Below are 17,388 nucleotides of genomic sequence, written 5' to 3' on the forward strand. Positions count from 1 at the left end.
ATCGGTCTATAACCTGATATAACTCCCATATAAGCCTATCTCCCGATTTGATTTGATGAGCCCTTACAAGCCTCAATTTTTGTCCCATTTGGCTGAAATTCCAACAACTGTGCTAAGTATGGTCCCAATCGGTCTATAACCTAATATAGCTCCCATATAAACCGATCTCCCGATTTGACATCTTGGGCACCTGGGTGATTTCTGTCTGATTTGGAATTTTGCACATTACGTTTTGTTACGACTTCCAACAACTGTGCCAAGTACGGTTCAAATAAATCAAGAACCTTATATATTGTAGCTCCCATATAAACCGACCTCCCGATTTGACTTCTTGAACCCCTAGAACCCGCAATTTTTGTCCAATTTTGCTGAAATGTTGCATGTGGTGTTCTGTTACGACTTCCAACAACTGTGTCATGTACGGTATAAATCGGTCTATAATCTGATATATCTCCCAAATAAACCGATCTCCCGATTTGACTTCTTGAGCCCTTACAAGCCGAAATTATTGTCCGATTTGGCTGAAATTCCAACAACTGTTCTAAGTATGGTCCCAATCGGTCTTTAACCTAATATAGCTTACATATAAACCGATCTCCCGATTTGATATCTTGGACACATAGAAGCCGAAATGTTCGTTCGATTTGGCTGAAATTTTGCACATAGTGTTCTGTTATGACTTTCAACAACTGTGCCAAGTACGGTTTTAATCGGTTTATAATCTTATATTGCTCCTTTATAAACAGTTCTCCTGATTTAACTTCTTGAGCCCTTACAAGCCGCAATTTTTTCCGATTAGGCTGATTTTGCATGTTGTGTTCCGTTATGACTTCTAACAATAATGATGAGTACGGTCCCTATCGGTCTATAACCTGATACAGTTCCCTTATAAGCCGATCCCTCGATTTGACTTCTTGATCCCCTGGAACAATCAATTTTCGTGCAATTTGGCCATGAGGTGTTCTGTTACAACTTCCAACAATTGTGCCGCGTACGGTCCCAATCGGTCTTTAACCTGATACAGTTCCCATATAAACCGATTCCATTAACGAACATGGGCAAATTTCTCACATATCAATAAATGTTTTCCGATTCAAGTTTAACATCCTTTTTATGACCAATTCCGAACGGAGTGCAGCAGTGCGAAACATCTTTGGGGAGAAGGTTTTACATGGCTAGTACCTCATAAATGTCGCCACCATGAGGAGGGGATTACAACCACCGAAAGTGTTTTCGGATGTTCTCGCCAGGATTTGAACTCAGGTATTCACCGTCATAGGCGGACATGCTATCCTCAGCGCTGCGATGGCCTTCATTTAGCTGATATCTCAATCAGCCCACACTTTTAGACTGCCTTTTCTGACTCACCCTCAAACCGCTGACATTTTTTTCTGATGGTCTCGCCAGGATACGAACTCAGGCGTTCAGCGTCATAGGCGGACATGCTAACCTCTGCGCTACGGTGGCCTCAAGTACAAACATTATGCTCAATATTAAAAACTATCGCTCCCCTGAGATTATGTGCGTAGCATGAGCAAATTAACATATTGGACCATTTTCTAATTGAAGCAACCTTTTTACCACTGTGCAGGGGAAAAACGATAATGGCGAGCAATATTCTCTAGAAAAGCAATAAACCATTGGCAAATGGGCATAGAATTGCTATATCCAATAGAACCAGTTGAAGTTTTCATTTTCTTATAACAAATATTGTGTTAGACATAATTCATACCATTTTTATCGTTGGTAAGAAAAATGGCTAAATCTTCAGTAGCTGGAGTGAATGCTTATTACCATTTCTCATATTTGATTTTTTTTTTTGGATAATCAGGAGAAGTTATTTAGCGAGAAGAAAACTTTATTAACTAGGAATGGGGTGCATCGAATATTTGACATACACAGAGTGAATTCTAGTGAAACCGAAGAATGGATTTTTAGAAGTATAGACTTTTGAATGAAAACTTCTCCCCAAAGTGTTGTCGCACTGCGAACGCCTTTCGGACTCGGCTAAGAAAAATAGGTTTTTTATCATTAGGCTTAAACTTTAATTGGACAAAACTGAGTGATAAGCATGGAGCTTGCCACCTGTTCCTAAATGGAATGTTTGTGGGAAAATTTACATATTAACCTTATAATGACTAGCGAGAAATCTTATATGTGTATATAAGAAGTTCTTTGAATGACCTTTTTAAATATAAAGGAAACAGAAAAAGATAAACAGTACTGACTATTAAAAGTAAAACAAGTAAAAGCGTGCAAAGTTCGGCAGGGCCGAATCTTATATACCCTCCACCATGGATCGCATTTGCCATTTCTTTTCCCGGCATCTCTTCTTAGGCAAAAAAGGATATAAGAAAACATTTGCTGAGCTATTAGCAATATCAAGATATTTTCCAGTTTGGACCACAAATTTGTGTAAAATGTCAGCCAATTCGAATAAGAATTGCGCCCCTTTGGGGGCTCAATAAGTAAAATAGAGAAATCGATTTATATGGGAGCTATATCAGGCTATAGACCGATTCAGACTATAATAAACACGTATGTTGATGGTCATGAGAGGATTCGTCGTACAAAATTTCAGGCAAATCGGATGATAATTGCGACCTCTAGGAGGCTAAAGAAGTCAAGATCGCAGATCGGTTTATATGGCAGCTATATCAGGTTATGAACCGATTTGAACCTTACTTGGCACAGTTGTTGGATATCATAACAACAAATACATTCAAATCTGAAAAGAATTACGCCATCTAGAGGCCCAACAAGTCAAGACCCAAGTCGGTTTATATGATAGCTATTTCAGGTTATGGACCGATTTGAACTATTCTTAATACAATTGTTGGAAGTCGTAATAAAACATGTCGTGCACTCTAGACACTCAAGAAGTCAAGACCCCAGAGCGGTTTATATGACAGCTATATCAGATTATGGACCGATTTGAAATATTCTTAATACAATTGTTGGAAGTCATAACAAAACACGTAGTGCAAAATTTCAGCCAAATCGGATAAGAATTGCGCACTCTTGACGCTCATGAAGTCAAGACCCCAGACAGGTTTATATTACAGATATATCAGGTTATGGACGGATTTCAATCATACTCAGCACGGTTGTTGGAAGTCGTAATAAAACATCTCATGCAAAATTTCAGCCAATCGGATAAGAATTGTGCCCTCTAGTGGCTGAAGAAGTCAAGACCCCAGATCGGTTTATATGACAGCTATATCAAAACGTGGACCGATATAGCCCATTTACAATCCCAACCGACCTACACTAGTAAGAAGTATTTGTGCAAAATTTCAAGCGGCTAGATCTGCTCCTTCAAAAGTTAGCGTGCTTTCGACAGACAGACGGACGGATGGACGGACATGGCTACTTCGACTTCAAATTTCGTGACTATCAAGAATATGTATATTATATGGGGTCATAGACGAATATTTCGAGAAGTTACAAACAGAATGACGAAAATAGTATACCCCATCCTATGGTGGAGGGTATAAAAATACCATGTTTAAAATCTCAGCTAACAAATTGCGTCCCCTGAAGCTCAAGAAGTCAAATCTGGTGATCGGTTTATATGAAATGTATATCAGGTTAAAACTGCTAAAACTTCTCTACCTACTTGTGTCGCTATGCGGCACGCCGTTCGGACTCGGTGATAAAAGGGAAGCTTAACTATTAATCGGATTGCACTCATTGATATGAGAGAGAGGTATCCTCTGTTTCTTAATGGAATGTTCAAGGGAAATTTAAATAGTAGTATATCAGGTTTTAAGCCCATTTAGACTGTACTTGGCACGGCTGTTGAGGCTGAAGAAGTTATGATCCGAGTTCGATTTTTATGGCAGCTATTTCAGGTAATGAACTGATTTGGACCAATGATGACCCACTAATTGAAAGTCAGAACAAAACACCCCAAACAAAATTTCATCCAAATCGATTGAAAATTTGACTTTATAGAGGCTCAACAAGTCAAGATCCGAGGTGGGTTTTAACGGCAGCTATATCAGGTTATACACCGATTTGTACTATTCTTGGCACAATTATTGGACTTCAAAATAGAGGCTCAAGAAGTTAAGGTCTGAGTTCGGTCTTTATGGCAGCTATATCAGATTATGAACCGATTTGGACCATCGTTGTCCCAGATATTGAAGTCAGAACAAAACACCGCATGCCAAATTTCAGTCAAATCGGCTAAGAATGGCCCCTTTAAAAGCTCAAGAAGTAATATCGGAAGATCGGTTAATATAGTTAATATTGATATCTTTATCAAATCATGGACCGATATGGCCTATTTACAATCCCAACCGACCTACACTAATGGAAAGTATATGTGGAAAATTTTAAGCACCTATCTTTACTCCTTCGAAAGCTAGCGTGCTTTTGACAGACAGACGGACATGGCTAACTCGACTTGTCAAGAGGATCAAGAAAATATATATACTTTATTGGGTCTCAGATCAATAATTTGAGGTGTTACAAACGGAATTTTTTAGAAATTTTGTTGGAAGAGATGATTTATATTTGTGGAATATTACTTTAAAGAAGCTACCTGATCTATCCATTGATATACATTTCGAAATGTGACTGAGCTCGCTCGCATTGCTTGTTTGCTCTATTTGACTTGCATGACCATGGAATGTCTATTTGACTTGCTTGGCTTGGAAAAAAATTATGAAAACCATACATTCATTGGTGATTATAAGCATCCACGGAGACACAGTGGATAACATCCCTTTCATAATTAAGCTGCGGTCTTTTTTTTGCAAACAACAGACTTTTCAGCAGTAAGCCTGCTGTAATAGGCCATCGCTTCAATTCATAATTGGTGTCATACCTTTCGGTAACTGTGGTGCTGAGGTATATAAAGTTGGTGACTATCTGAAAATTCTGGTTTCCAACTTTCTCCATTATCTTTATCCACTCGGCAGTCCAAGGCGTTTTGGGAGTTAATACCATCCATTTTGTCTTATCTCCATTTACTGTCAGACACATTTTCACTGATTCTTTTTCGATTCTTACAAAGGCTGCAGAAACTACTTCCGGTGACCCATTCATGATATCGATGTCATTGGTATTGGCGAGTTGCAGGTGCTCTCCTATGAGTAGTGTGCCACAACTATTCACATCTGCGTCTCGTAAAATCTTCTCCAGCTGGATATTATTAAAGAAATCACTCGATAAGACAGTCGCTCAAACTCACGTTTATCCATTTCCTTTTTCTTTCAGTGGAATAGACGTTTTTCCTCACTCTTTTTCTTCCGCTAACTTTCCTTCATCTGCTACTGATTGCCAGGTTGCTCAGGCTTCGGTAGCATTTCGAAACTCTTGGTCGTATCATGGGCGGGGCAGGGGTCGTATTTTCTCTCTAGGTTCTCATAAAAAATATATTTGATCTTGTCGTCCTTGTTTTTTGTCGGGGCATGAGCGGTAATAATGCTGACGTTGAAGAATTTGGCTTTTATGCGGATTGTGGCTAGCTTCTCAAACACCGGATTTTTGGTTGGTCGGAGACTGAAATATGCGGTATCCAGCTTTAGATACCGCATATTTCAGTCTCCGACCAACCAAAAATCTAAAGCCAAATTCATGTCTCGCTTCATGGTAGCTATAGTATGGTACGTCACCGTCTGGTTTTGTTGTGACGCCATTCCCGGTCCATCGCACTTCCTGTAAGGCGGTTATGTCTGCCTATTTAAATACATCCGCCAATGCGAATACTGCACCTTCTCTATGAAGAGTGCGGACATTCCAGGTACAGATCCGCATATCACGGTCCTTTATTCGTTTGCGTGGGTCTTCAACGTTAGGGGAGTCCGTTTCTACTATTCTTTTTTTCTCAGAGGAGTCCTTATAGCCTTCCAGGAGAGGGTTACTGGCTCTGCGCCCCAACCGGATTGGTTGTGTGAGATCGCACATGTATCTCTCGATGGCGCGAGCTACTTGCTCTAAGATACGACGCCCGCTTCCAGCCGCTACTAACCAGGGAACAGGCGTTGATGTTGGTCATTAATTACTTAAAGCCGCCAATGACGGGCTTGTCATTTCGAGTATTATTGGCACTCCATAAAAGTCAGTGCCACCTGATCCCTCACTGAGACTCTCCTCTTGAAGGCTAAAGGATTGCCATCAGTAAACTTGGTAAATCCGAAGCCCTTCGGGGCGACTCAGTCCTGGTAAATGGGTGAAATAGAACCGAGGAGCAGTGAAACGGTCTCTAGGAAGACGAAAATCCCATGGGGACGAGGCGATTACTGAAAGGAAGTAAGAAGGCGATCAGTATAGCTTTCGTTATCATAAGGGACACATAGGACTACGAACTAACTTATGCAAAATCGGTGCGGCAAATGATAGCATGTGTAGGACATTAGAGGAAGAAAATGAGACGTTGGAGCATTTCCTATGCCATTGCCCTGATTTCGCGGATAACACACTCCGGCATTTCGGTGAGCACACAATATCAGATAAAAGCAACTAAAGGGAGTGGAATTGGGAGAGAAGCAAATTGTACAGAAAGCAAACGCTGACAGACGGGCATGGCTAAACAGAAAACAGAAAAATTTCCGAGTAGGGGAACACTTCATGTTTCATGCCGAAAATGCAACATAAATGTGAACATTTTTACATATCTGATTCTAGGACCTAAAATCCTCGATCCCTTACAAAGTACTTCATCCAACTTTGGACGTCGTGTCGGCACCGCTCGCCATTATATTTCATGTTTTGCTCATTGTAATAAAACGGAGAAATGGTCGATATGAGTTTTAACAAGTTAAAGCGTGCTTAGTTCGGCCGGGCCGAATCTTATATACCCTCCACCATGGATCGCATTTCTCGAGCTCTAGCCACGGTATCTCTTTTGGGCAAACAAAGGAACAATATCAAGTTATGGTTAATTTCGCACCATAATTGAACTGAATATTGGAGACCAGAGTAGAAGTCATTGTGTAAAATTTCAGCCAAATCTAGTAAAAATTGCGCACTTTAGGGGCTGAAAAAGTAAAATAGGCAGATCGGTTTTTAGGGGCTGTATTAGGCTATAAACCGATTCATGCCATATTCGACACATATATTAAAGGTCATGAGAGAAGCCGTTGTACAAAATTTCAGCCAAATCGGATAATACTTGCGCCCTTTAAAGGCTCAAGAGGTCAAGATCCCATACCGATTTGAACTATTCTTATCACATTTGTTGAAAGTTATAACAAAACACCTCATGCAAAATTTCACCTAAATCTGATAATAATTGCGCCCTCTAGTGGCTCAAGAAGTCAAAACCCAAGATCGGTTTATATGGCAGCTATATCAGGTTATGGATCGATTTAAACCATTCTTAATACAGTTGTTGGAAGTCATAACAAAACACGTCATGCTACATTTTAGCCAGATTGGACGAGAATTGCGCCCTCTAGAGGCTCAAGAAATCAAGACACCTGATCGGTTTTCATGGTAGCTATATCAGGTTATGGACCGATTTAAAATATTCTAAGCACAGTTGGTGGAAGTCATAACAAAACACGTCATGTAATATTTCAGCCAAATCGGACGAGAATTGCGGCCTCTATTGGCTCAGGAAGTCAAGACCCCTGATCGGTTTATATGGTAGCTATATGAGGTTATGGACCGATTTAAACTATTCTTAGCACAGCTGTTGGAAGTCAGAACAAAACACCTCATGCAAAATTTCAGCCAAATCGGATAATAATTGTGCCCTCTAGCGGCTCAAGAAGTCAAGATCCCAGATCGGTTTATACGACAGCTATATCAAAACGTGGACCGATGTTGCCCATTTACAATTGCAACCGACCTACTCTAATAAGAAGTATTTGTGCAAAATTTAAAGCGGCTAGCTAAACTCCTTCGAAAGTTAGCGTGCTTTCGACAGATAGACGGACGCACGGATATGGCTAGTTCGACTTAAAATGTCATGACGATCAAGAATGTATATACTTTATGGGGTCTTAGACGAATATTTCGAGGACTTACAAACAGAATGACGAAATAAGTATACCCCCATTCTATGGTGGAGGGTATAAAAACAATCTTTTGGTTTTTTGAGACACTCGAATGTACATATATAGCAGTCTTAATCAGCCACCACGAGTAGCAGGATCCGTATTAAAATCAGCTTGACATGCCCTTGTCTCTCCCGACCATCGTCTTATTTAATGTAATTAGTTTTCTATGAAAGTCTAACTTCGTAGGTGTGGCGGAATATGTAAATCTCTCATTAAATTGAGAATTTCAAGTTGCTCCCAACCATTGATGAGTTTCAAACAAATTACAGTTTGGGTTTGGCAATGTGAAGCTAAGTGGATTGTAAAAGTGTTACAATGAACACCACAAAGTTGAGAGTTTCGATTTGATTGCGAACAGCATAGAGTCATCTCAAATGGCATTTGATGTTCTTGATGTGACTGCATTGTGGCAGCAACAATACCCACAGTAGCATGGGCATTTAGTCGCTTTTCATCGGGCCTCACTTATGCTGCAATTGTTATGGCTGGCGTTACTGATACCGTATATGCCCCTTGATGGCCGGTTATTAATGGAATAGTCGACTTTGTTCCAAACCAGACGGATTATTATTTGTTGTTAACTGCTTTCTGTTAAAGCGATCGGAGTTTGCTGTTTTTCCATTCGATTTCTTTCCCATGAGAACCGGGTTAGTGAAGAATGGTTGGTAGTTGGGAATGCTCGTTTGATGATGCTTGAGAGTTGAGAACGATTTTGGTTAAAGTCAAGGATAATTGATTACAAAAAAGGTAACTTTTCCCCCATTGAATGATGGGCTTCACACAATGCATGAGGCGAATGACTAAATGCTCTCATATTGTAGTGAAGCAAAGATAGCCATCGTACATCATGCCATATATGTAAAGAATGTGTGTTCAATTTATCTCTACATTAGTCACAATTGATTGGAGACACTGACAATGTCAAAGAAAGTTTGGGAAAATAAGTGGCTTATGGAAAATGGAACACATTAGAAAAATTCTTTTTATTGGGAATAAATTTCCCACTAAAATCGTAATCAATTCATAAATATGGATTATTAAGATTCCTAAGTGCCAATCGGAAGACGTCTATACAACGAACTAGTATTGCTAGCCGCTTGACCATATTGGTCAACACTGCGATACATGTTACTGCTTATAAGCTGCTATCCGAATTTGACCTATGGAACCCCAAGAGATCGAAATTCTTGTTCGATTCAACATCCATCTGGACTCTTATCTTTTTGAGCCCCTAGAAGGCTGAGGAAACCTTGTGCTTATTATTATGGCCCTTCTTGTGACAACCATAAAATTTAGTTGTGGCCAAGTATTGGTTTGTTCCCTTTTTATATCCTCCACCTTTTTTTTATATTCTCCACCCACAATTTGAAGGACCCTGTCCACTCTGCACTGGTCTCAGGATTGTATCAGTGTTTCGGTCCTCACGTTGTTGAAAGCCTCCTCGATGTCAATGGATACCGCCAACGTGAACATCTTGGTATCGAAGGACTCCTCATCATGTTATCCACAATAAGTTTTCGGAGTATATGCTAGGTTTTCGGAGTATATGCAAGTGAGGTACCAGATAGTTTGCCACCTTCTGCAGTAATGCCGGAAATATTTCTTCAGGTGACTTAAATGGTTGGAAGCTCCTCAAAGCAAATGGTGTACATAGAAATTTGTATCAATATTTGGAATGGTAAAAACATATCCTACCTTCATCCATATTATTTGTTATGCAGACCAATATTGTCTATTTAAGGAATATTATGAATAAAGGATATCGATCATTGAAATAGCCAGCAAAAGAACCAACTTTAAAGGCATTTTGTAACCGCATGTACCACTCAAAACTATAAGTTTTTATTTCAGATTCATTAATCACTTAACCTGCATACATATGTTCTTTTTCATGTAATGATATAGCATTTCCATTCACATAAATCAAAACTAATTTCACTATTCCCGCATATTAGTACATATTTACTAGAATGCATTCACTCAATTCCGCCAATTAATAATCAGTATAATTCCAAGACAAAGTTAAGCAATGATTTTCCTCCTCATATCATATTCATACGTATACAAATTATTCAAGAACTCTTAACGCTGCGGCATTTTTATGTATATGAAGAATACCATCTTGACAAACAAAACACGCAATATAAGACGGAAAAGTCATTCGCAAGGCCCACACCTAAATGACAAGTGAAAATTTTATAAATTCAGGAAAATTGTCGCAGTAATCAACGCCATTGACGCAAAATGTATTTTAATATTTTCCTATTTAGCTTTACTCACACGTTTCAAAGCGGTCTGTAACTGGCACGAACTTTTTTGATGATGAAATGAGCTTTGCAAAACCCTTCAAAGGCGAGTTGCGGAAAATATAAAAAAATCTTCATGGTAAATGAAAGAGTAAAAACGATTTGGACTTAGAATTTTATGGATCCTTTTCTACAGATGTGAATGGCTCAAAACGTCAATTATAAATGTGCATGATATGTTTAAAATGTAAATTGGATTTTAAAATCAAAAGTTGGATTCATAGCTATTTTCCAAAAATATAAGCTTATAATTTTCAATACGGTATTTTTTAAAACATACCGTTCGTCATTCCACAAAATATAGATTTGAGCTTAGGTGTATGTCCATAGGGGTATGGGGCGGATTATTATCCGCATCCTCTTTTCAACCTAACCTAACATAGATCCGTAGCTCTCTAACGCTTAAAATCTCCAGAAAGATAGAAAACTAAAATCGTGCTGTGCTCATTATATAATACACATTAAAACAGCTGGCGGGGCCACCGTAGCCCAGAGGTTGGCATGCACATCTTTGACACTAAACGCCTGGGTTCAAATCCCGGCGAATATCAGAAACCATTGGATATGCATCGCCCGATTTTACTTCTAGGATCACAGCAAGCGCATTTATTGACCCATCTTGCCAAAATTTTGCAAAACGCTTTCATCGACAGCTTCCTGAGAGGTTTGCTCGAAATCGGTTCAGATTTAGGTATGGCTCCCATACCTCATTTTTTAACCGATTCTCTTGAAGTTTGGCAGGAAGGATTTTCTTGCGACTCGAGACATTACTGGCGAATTTCGCAGAATTCGGCCCAGATTTGGATATAGCTGTCATATATGTATATAACCCGATTTTCACTTCTAGAATTACTGCAAGAGCAGTGAGATTTTGGGTAATTTTCAATAATGTTGTACTTTGTCAACCATAGTTATTACTGTTTGAACATATTCGCTAGAAATTTGATACGGAATACTTAATAACCCATCCGAAAACATTGGTTTTCCCCTTCTAATGCTGGCAACATTTGTGAGTTACTATGCCATGTAAAACTACTCTCCAAAGAGGTGTCGCACTGCGGCACGCCGTTCGGACTCGGCTATAAAAGGGAGGTCCCGTATCATTGAACTTAAACTTGAATCGGACTACACTCATTGATATTTGAGAAGCTTGCCCCTGTTTCTTAGTGGAAAGTCCATGGACAAAATTTGCAGTTTACAAATTTGCAATTATAGGAAGGAAGATGTCTCTATTTCCTATCGTTGAACTATCCAGATTATTACTTCAAAAGCCCAACAATGTTCATATCCGCTAAATCAGACAAGTTCTCATGGAAATGATAACCTAAGGTGGAACCCCTTCTGACTGCCAGTACTGGACACATACACAGCAGATTAAATATAGTCTCTTCTTCCTCGACGTCCTCACAGCTTCTGCAAAAGTCGTTAGCTGGGTTCAAATACCGGTGTAAACGCCAACAAAATTCTCAGTGGTGGTTATCCCCTTACTAATGCTGTCTACATTTGCAAGGTATCCTGCCATGTTAAACTTCTCTACCAAGTGATGTCGTTATGCGGCACGCCGCTCGGACTCGGCATAAAAAACGAGGTCCCTTATCATTGAGCTTAAACTTTAATCGGACTGCACTCATTGTTATGAGAGAAATATCCCTTGTTCCTTAATAAAATGAAGTCGGAGTTGAAAAAATTAAATCAACTCCGACGCAGGACAAACAAACAAGTAAAAAGGCGTTAAGTTCGGCCTTGTCGAACTTTAGATACCCATTACCTCGGGTATATGTGGAAACCACCTTTCGTCATAATCCGGTGAATAATCCATTATTTATGCCCTCATAGCAGCTATATCGAAATATGGTCCGATTTTGACCAAATTCGGCACTGACATTGAGGGGTGTAATAAGTGCAAGTCATTGTTAAATTTTTAAGAACTAAATATTGGTCTTTTGGTAGCTATAGAAAGATGTCGAGGGGCTTAACACAACTCACTGTCCCAAAATTCGGGGAAATCGGACAATAAATGCGCCTTTTATGAGGCCATGACTTTAAATCGAGAGACCGGTCAATATGGAAGCTATATCTTAATCTGACCCTTTATCGGCAGATCGCTCTGTATGGAAGCTCTATCTAAATATTGTTCGATCCAAACCATATTTGGGACGGATGTTGGGAGACCTAACACTGCCCACTGTTTTAAATTTCAACGAAATCGGGTAATAAATAGAGCTTTTATAGGCTTCAGACCCTTTATCGGCAGATCGGTCTATATGGCAGCTATAACTAAATATAGTCCGATCTGAACCACATGTGAATCCTAAGTTGGGAGGCGTAAAACTACTCACCGTTTCAAATTTCTGCGAAATCGGTAAAAAATATAAAGATTTTATGGGCTTTAGACCCTTTATCGGCAGATCGGTCAACATGGCAGCTATATCTAAATATAGTCCAATTTGATCCTTATTTAGGTTAGTTGTTGAGAGGCTTATAATAACCCACTAATTCAAATTTCAGCGAAATCGGGTAATAAATAACACTTTTGTGGGCTTCAGACCCTTTATCGGCAGATCGGTTTATATGACAGCTATATCTAAATATAGGCCGATCTAAACCATATTTAGGTCGGATGAAGGGAGGCTTAAAACTAGCAAAATCGGATGAAAAATAAAGTATTTATGGGCATTAGACCTTTTATCGGAAAATCGGTTTATATAGCAGCTATATCCAAATTTGGTCCGATTTGGCCCGTTCAAGAATTCAGCCAGTGTGCCTCAAAAAAACGAATCTGTACCAAATTTCAGCTCAATATCCCAATTTTTGAAGGCTGTAGAGTGACTACAATAGACGGACGGACAGACGGCCAGACACACGGTCATCGTTAAATCGTCTTACAATTTTACGACGATCCAAAATATTGGGTTGCCCAAAAAGTAATTGCGAATTTTTTAAAAGAAAGTAAATGCATTTTTAATAAAACTTAGAATGAACTTTAATCAAATATACTTTTTTTACACCTTTTTTCTAAAGCAAGCTAAAAGTAACAGCTGATAACTGACAGAAGAAAGAAGCTGTGAAAAAATTTGTCAACGCCGACTATATGAAAAATCCGCAATTACTTTTTGGGCAACCCAATATATATATTTAGTTGGGTCGGAAATTGATCTATCGATGTGCTGCAAATGGAATGACTAAATGAATGAAAAAAAATGTTTTAATTATTTTAGTGAAAATTTTTCTTTTTATTTTTACCATATTTATCCTGCATATCCAGTAATGGATATTTAAAAATATTGTATTAAAAACTTGCGCAAGTTTTTGGGTAAACTCAGGTGTCGAACAATTTGGAAACCCATTTCAGGAAAATTTTGGCCCATTAGAGACCTTCGAAACGTACGAATCAATTTTTATGTACATAGTTTATATTTTTTTTTTTTGTATAAATTAAAATCAGTCTACCCTAAATGGACAATATTGGATAGCAAACGACCCACAATCATGAGTATGACCTCATTCGTTCCGACGGGATTGTGACTTCGTTTGCCTATAGAACGAACGGACGGATATAGCTAGATTGACTTCGAATACTTAGACGATTAAGAATGTTTATTATGAATATTTCGAGGTGTTGCAAATAAAATGACTATTTGGGGATTTGGGGAAAAATGCACTTTATAGGGCGCACCCTGTAGTTCTGAGCCCGGGAACGAGATTTTGAAGTCTGTTTACGGGGCAAAGGCCCTCGATCCCCTAGCGACCCAAAAAGCCGCCTCAGAAGGGACGTGCTCCCTATTGTTGTTGTGACAATCACATTTCAATGCCCTCATAAGTAAATTAAATATGGGCTCCTTTGCACCCACGATGTGATGCCTTCATTCTTATCATCATCCTCCTCCTCTTCATTCTAAATTTTGAATAAAATAAAAATTGCGTTTTCCTAATCTACTCCTTAATATCATTGATTTGGTAACCATATTGCCTAGGGTTAATGATTCTGTAGGTCCTTTCCAGGTCCATTTATTATTTTTCTTCTTACATATTCGTAATATACTCGCTAATACCTTTCACTTGATACCCATATTTCCTAGGTTGGGTATCACCCCCATTCTTTAGTGACGGGTATAAACTTTAGCATTTTTAAGTACCCGACTCAGACCCCAGAGTCAAGCAATTTGCCTGGAGTCGAAGTCGAGTCAAAAACACATAGGCTTTTGTCACAATAAACTTTTATTTTTCAGCACTCATACGATTTGAGTGGGAAAATTGGATGAAGGTGCATTGCAATTTCCTCAGTTTTTTTTTGCTTTATGACAATTTTTTTATCATAAAATTCTGATTTTAAATAAACATTCTTTTGTGACATGACATAGCTATCATGAGTAATTAATGCCACATCGAGTTTAAAGTGTTTTTTTTTGAGTTTCTACTAACTATGCATTGCTATTGGAATAAATTCCAAAATGATGACGAGCAATTTGAGGTAATGTTAAAGCATGTTTTAGAGTCAAATGCTGTTGATGTTGCCTGTGATTTGCTGTTGCATGCAACATGCAACACACAAAAGTTGCATTTTAAGTTATAACTTAACTGCCAACTGATAATACCGAATGCCAACTGTTGTGGTAACTAAAAAACAAATCCGAATAAAAAGGCTTGCTTTGGGAAATCCCACTACTGAGCTTTGAGTTATTTAACTTGAATTAGTTAAAGTAATTTTTAAATGGCTGATTTCCAACTTCACTTTCGTTTAAGGCATTTTACCCAGTAGCAAAAATATTTGATGTTTACTGTATAGATCTTTTTTAATGATGTCAAATTGTTAAACATCTAAATCCCTAAAACTCATTCAAAAAAATAATTAAGGTCTTTGTCAAATTAGAATGATGGCAACTCAATTGGTATGAGAGTTTCAATTCAGGCATTTAACAGTAAGCAATAATGCATGGAGGCTTTCAGCAGGGCAACACTTGATGGGCAGTGTTTGCCAGGAAAAAATGACTAAAATAATGTAGGTCGCCCCGGTAGCTGAGTTGGTAGCGTGCTCGGATTTCGAGTGCGGGGTCGTGGGTTTAATTCCCACCAGGGCCTGGTCTGTCGCTATTGTGGTATCACAATGGACTACAATTGTCTAAGTGAAACTCTTTGGAAATAGACTATCACTCTTAACTAACCTAACCTAACCTAGAGTCGGGAGAACATTATTTCGAAAATTAATTTAAAACAAGTAAACAGCGTTAAGTTCGGCCGGGCCGAACTTTGGATACCCAACACCTCGGGTATATATGTAAACCACCTTTCGTCAAAATCCGTTGAAAAACATACCTTATGCCCCATAGCAGCTATATCGAAATATGTTCCGATTTAGACCAAATACTAATAGGTACAAAACATTGTTCAATTGTGTAAAACAAAATATTGGACTATTTAGTCGGTAGATCAAAAATAAAAATGTTGAAGAGCCCAACACAACTCACTGTCCCCAATTTCGGCGACATCGGGCAATGAATTCGCCTTTTGTGGGACCAAAACCTTAAATCGAGAGATCGGTCTATATGGCAGCTATATTCAAATCTAGACCGATCTGGGCCAAATTAAAGAAGGATGTCGAAGGCTCTAACACAACTCACTGTCCCAAATTTCGGCGACATCGGACAAAAAATGCTCCTTTTATGTGCCTAAAACCTTAAATCGAGAGATCGGTCTATATGGCAGGATCTGGACGGATCTGGACCAAATTGAAAGTGGACATCTAAGACCATAACAAAACTCAGCGTCCCAAAATTTCGGCGACATCGGACAATAAATGCGATTTTTGTGCCCCAAAACCTTAAATCGAGAGATCAGTCTATATGACAGCTATATCCAAATCTGGAACGATCTGAGCCATATTGCAGAAGTATATCGAGGGGCTTAACTTAACTCACTGTCCCAAATTTCGGCCAAATTGCAGAAGGGTGTCGAAGGGCCTTACACAACTCACTGTCCCAAATTTCAGCAAAATCGGATAATAAATGTGGCTTTTATGGGCCTAGGACCGGAAATTGGCGGATCGGTCTATATTGCAGCTATATCCAAATCTGAACCGATCTAGGCCAAATTGAAGAAGGGTGTCGAAGGGCCTAACACAACTCACTGTCCCAAATTACAGCAAAATCGGATAACAAACGTGACTTTTACGGGCCAAAGACCCTAAATCGGCGGATCGGTCTATATGGGGGCTATATGAAGATATGTCCGATTTAGCCCATCTTCGAACTTAACCTGCTTATGAACAAAAAAAGAATTTGTTCAAAATTTCAGCTCAATATCTCAATTTTTAAAGACTGTAGCGTAATTTCAACAGACAGACGGACGGACATGGCTTTATCGTCTTAGGTCTTTACGCTGATCAAGAATATATATATTTTATAGGGTCGGCAATGGATATTTCGATGTGTTGCAAACGGAATGACAAAATGAAATGAGTATAAAAAAAACTGATTTACTGGTTTCGAAAAAATATATTTTCTTAGACTTGGAAAATAATTTTGGTGTAATTGAGTTTGGAAACACTAGAACTTCTCGTAAATACACATTTTCCAGGAAACTCTCAAACAGACAACGTGGCACCACAAGAGATTGTTACTGATAGCATTCGAGTTGGTGATATTGTGTTTGAGTCAAAAATCCTTTGGGCGATAAGACTACTTTAAGTCGTCAAGCAAGTCTGGTTCCTTGGTTTAAGGGGATATTTGTTGCTTGTATAAGCATCTCGTACATACCTGCGGGGTAAGGGATTCAAAGGTCATTTTCATTACAAAAGCAGGAAAACCTTACCACACGAGGGCAAAAGATTTTCGTCCTATTAGTGTGTTATTCTGTTTGCTGATATAAACATATCTTAGACCATAAATTCCTGGGAATCGCCTGTCTCAGCAACAGCATGTATATAAAGGGTGATTTTTTTGAGGTTAGGATTTTCATGCATTAGTATTTGACAGATCACGTGGGATTTCAGACATGGTGTCAAAGAGAAAGATGCTCAGTATGCTTTGACATTTCATCATGAATAGACTTACTAACGAGCAACGCTTGCA

General features: G+C 38.8%; 1 protein-coding gene and 1 long non-coding RNA gene across 6 annotated transcripts in view; one reads left to right on the forward strand and one right to left on the reverse strand.

Moving 5' to 3' along the window:
* The window catches only part of LOC106088992 (uncharacterized), a 604,691-nt gene that overhangs the window by 83,003 nt on the left and 504,300 nt on the right, over nucleotides 1-17,388 (forward strand). The window lies entirely within an intron of this gene.
* On the reverse strand, nucleotides 9,836-10,464 carry LOC106090876 (uncharacterized). Its single transcript, XR_001221913.2, has 2 exons — nucleotides 10,296-10,464; nucleotides 9,836-10,191 (listed from the first exon to the last, which is right to left on the reverse strand). It is a non-coding gene; the product is annotated as an uncharacterized LOC106090876 (long non-coding RNA).

The sequence above is a fragment of the Stomoxys calcitrans genome, chromosome 5, assembly GCF_963082655.1.
Source record: "Stomoxys calcitrans chromosome 5, idStoCalc2.1, whole genome shotgun sequence".
Classification (NCBI taxonomy): domain Eukaryota; kingdom Metazoa; phylum Arthropoda; class Insecta; order Diptera; family Muscidae; genus Stomoxys; species Stomoxys calcitrans.